Raw genomic sequence first — 4,448 nt, forward strand, 5'->3', positions numbered from 1 at the left:
AAACTAAGTCACCGGCCCGCTCGCAAACTAATGGGCCTACTCGCCAAGACGTGGTAGCGCCCGTGTGGGCTCACCATCTACTCACGGCTACCGCACGCGCACCCGCGCTTAATCCAAGTTCGGCTTACGTGTCGGGCTTTGCATGACGCTTCGCCAGCCAACTGCCTCCGGAACACTTCGGGCACCTGGCCCGATTTTCCACAGGATGGAAGGGCGCCTGCTGACTGGGACCGAAAAATCAGCCGTAGGACTTTGCCCTGGGAGTTTCCACAATAACGTAACCCATAGCCCACTGGGAAAGATTCTATGGTTACCAAAAAATACCCCTTAGAAATGGCGTTAGTCGAAACCGAAGAAGCCAGAAGAGTGCGTGAAGCAAAGGAAAAAAGAAGAGGCAGAAGCGGAAGCCAGAAGGGATAATGCACCACCACCACCACATCCTATGTTGCATCCAGACTTTCAGCAATACATGCACTCAATGGAAGAAGATAGGAGAAGATACCAGGAAAGTAAGAGCAAGAACATGCAGGATTTCTTTGCTCATGTCCTCAATGACAGGGGTAATGAAGGCAGAGGTGTAACCCTATCAGACTTTCAGAATGCGAGACCACTACCTTTTGCATCAGCTCCAGAACCAATGGATGCAGAAGACTGGTTGATGGACACTGAAAGGAAACTCAGGACCGTAGATGTAACGATGAGGAGAAGATCAGGTATGCCACTTATCTGTTGTCAGGACCAGCGGCATCATGGTGGGAGAATGTTGTCACCGCACATCCTCCAGAAAAAGTGTTTACCTGGGAGGAATTCAAGAAGAAGTTCTGGGATGCTCATGTTCCAGAAAGTGTGGTGGAGTTAAAGAAAAGAGAGTTTGATGAATTACATCAGAACACTGCACCAATTATGCAGTATGTTCGGGATTTCAACAGACTGTCAAGATATGCACCGGAGGAGGTGGATTCAGATGAGAAGAGGAAGAAAAGGTTCATGAAAGGAATGAACCCATACATGAAGATGCAACTGAGGTTGGCACGGACGGCGGAATTCCAGGAACCGATTGATGCGGCAATCACTTTCGAGGATGATTACAAGCAAGTACAAGAGGATAGGAGGAAGAGGGCTCGCATCGAGCCAAGGAAATATCCAGTTACAAAACCAACACCTGACCGAAGTTTCAAACCAAGGTATCGACCTACCGGTAACCAGTATAACCTTGGAGGTCAGAATCAGAACCCAAGAAACCAGATCATATATCACAGTTGTGGGCAGAAAGGACATGTGCCGAAGGATTGTCAGAATCCCAGGATCATATGCTACGGTTTTGGGAAGGAGAGACACATCAAGCCTGAGTGTCCAAACAAGGCATCATGGAGTGGACAGAACTCCAGAGGAGGACGAGCTGCAGGTGGAAACTACAACAACAATCGCAACAACAACACCAAGAAGGGCAAACCGTATGGAAAGCTGAACTGCACAACCTTGGAACAAGCAGGAGAGTCGGATCAAGCAGTCTTAGGTACACTCAGCATCCTTACTCATCCTGGAAAAGTATTATTTTATATAGGAGCCACTACATCCTTTCTTGCACGGGAGTTTGTGGAAAAATACGGGATTAGATGTTCTAAGCTAGAAAATCCTATAACTGTCTTATCTGCAGGTTGAGCCATCTTAGTAACCCACGTGAAAGAGGCACAAGTCATGACCATATGTGACAGTGTTTATTTCCCGGATCTTTTCATCATTCCCATGAAAGATATATCAGTCATCCTAGGGATGGATTGGTTGACAGAAAATGGAGCAGTGATTAACTGTGGAGACAAAACAGTATCACTCCGCAATTACATTGGAGGACGGATAGTGTTTCAAGGAGACAAGTATACCCAATTGGAGATAGGATTGGAACTTAATAGCTTGAAGGAGGTGAAAATTGAGGAAATTCCTGTGGTAAATGAGTTTCAAGATGTTTTTCCCAAGGAACTACCGGGTATGCCACCCGATAGGGAGATAGAATTCACCATTGATCTGATTCCAGGCACCGCACCAATAGCTCAACCACCTTATAAGATGGGACCAAAGGAGTTAGTAGAGTTGAAAGCCCAGATTGATGAACTGGAACAGAAGGGATTTATCTAAGAAAGCGTGTCACCATGGGGTACACCAGTCATTTTTGTGGATAAAAGAGATGGAGGCAGGAGAATGTGTGGAGATTATCGGAATCTCAACAATGTAACAATCAAGAACAAGTATCCGTTACCCAGAATTCAAGATCTTTTTGATCAAGTTCAAGGAGCAGGAGTCTTCTCGAAGATCGATTTGAGGTCAGGATACCATCAAATCAAGATTAAAAAGGAAGATGTTCCAAAAACAACGTTTGTATCAAGGTATGGACACCATGAATACTTGGTTGTACCATTTGGACTAACAAATGCACCGGCTATTTTCATGAATTTGATGAACAAGATATTCATGAAGTACTTGGACAAGTTCGTGATAGTCTTCATCGACGATATTCTGATATATTCCAAGGATAAAGAGGAACATGCAAAGCATTTGAAGATAGTTTTGCAGATCCTGAGAGAACATCAACTGTATGCCAAGTTTAGTAAGTGCAAATTTTGGTTGGAAAGTGTTGAATTTCTTGGACATGTCATAACCAAAGAAGGATAGCTGTAAATCCAAGCAAGGTTCAGTCGGTATTGGAATGGAATTCACCCAAGAATGCAAAGGAGATAAGAGGATTTCTTGGAATGGTGGGCTAGTATCGAAGATTCATCGAGGGATTTTCAAAGATTGCAGGACCTATGACTAAGCTACTCAAGAAAAACACTCCATTTGTGTGGACTGAGGAATGTGAAGCAAGTTTTCAGAAACTTAAGGAGAAGTTAACCACAGCACCGGTGTTAGCAGTTCCAGAACCTGGAAAGGATTATATGGTGTATTGTGACGCTTCCAAGAATGGACTTGGATGTGTTCTAATGCAAGACTGTAAGGTGATAGCTTATGGATCAAGGCAATTGAAACCACATGAACATAACTACCCAGTATATGACTTAGAATTAGCGGCAGTCGTGTATGCTTTAAAGAGTTGGAGACAATTTCTTTATGGATCCAAATGTGAGCTATACACGATCATAAGAGTCTGAAGTATTTCTTCACTCAAAAGGAGTTGAATATGAGACAGAAAAGATGGTTAGAGTTGATCAAGGAGTATGAACTGACGATCAACTATACACCAGGTAAATCTATTGTAGTAGCAGATGCTTTAAGCAGAAAAAGTACTGGTAATCAACCTACGGAATGGGAAATTCCAAAAGAACTTCGGAAAGAGTTAGAGGAAGCTCAGATTTTGCTCATTCAAGGTGATACAATGGGAAGTGTAACAACCTTGAGGATCATGGATGAGATGTACTCAGATTTGAAATATGAGATCACCGAAAGTAAGGAGAGGATCCATTCATCCAAGAAGAACTCAAGAGGATCGAGGAAGGAATACCATCAGAATTCCATGTTGGAGAGTTTGATTCTTTATATTTCCAAAAACGGATATGTGTACCGGATGATCCGGAAGTAAAGGCCATCATACTAAAAGAAGCACATGAAACACCTTATTCAATACATCCAGGAAGTACCAAGATGTACATGGACTTGAAAGAAATTTTTTGGTGGAACAATATGAAAAGAGAAATAGCTAAGTATGTCTCGGAATGTCACACATGTCAACGGGTCAAAGCAGAACATCAGAGTCTTGCTGGACTACGTAAACCCTTGGATATTCCGGAATGGTAATGCGATGAAATCGGAATGGATTTTGTTACTGGTTTACCTATGACTAGTAAGAAAAAGGATATGATATGGGTAATTGTTGATAGACTTACCAAAAGTTCTCATTTTCTAGCGATGAATCAAAAGGACACTTCTGAGAAGTTTGTGGATATATATGTCAAAGAAATAGTTAGCAAGCATGGAGTACCAAAGAAGATAGTCATTTCCCCCCTCGTCAGCATTTTGGAAACAACTCCAAGAAGCTTTAGGATCCAAGTAAGATTTTAGCACAGCTTATCACCCACAAACCGGAGGACAGACGGAAAGGACCAATTAAATACTGGAAGATATGCTTAGGTCTTGTGCGTTAAACTTTGGAGGATCATGGGAAGACCATTTTCCATTAGCAAAGTTCTCATACAACAACAGCTATCAAAGTAGCATTCAAATGGCACCGTATGAAGCATTATACGGAAGATAGTGCAGATCCCCAATCTGTTGGTTCGAGGCAGGAGAAAACAAGGAGTTGGCACCGGATTACATCAAAGAGAAACAAGAAGTCATCGAGGTTATTAGGGATAGACTCAAGAAAGCTCATAGTCGACAAAAGAGTTATGCCGACCATAAGAGGAGAGCATGGGAACCCAAGGTGGGAGACATGGTTTATTTGAAGGTTAGCCCAATGA

The sequence above is a fragment of the Lolium rigidum genome, chromosome 6, assembly GCF_022539505.1.
Source record: "Lolium rigidum isolate FL_2022 chromosome 6, APGP_CSIRO_Lrig_0.1, whole genome shotgun sequence".
NCBI classification, from domain to species: Eukaryota; Viridiplantae; Streptophyta; class Magnoliopsida; order Poales; family Poaceae; genus Lolium; species Lolium rigidum.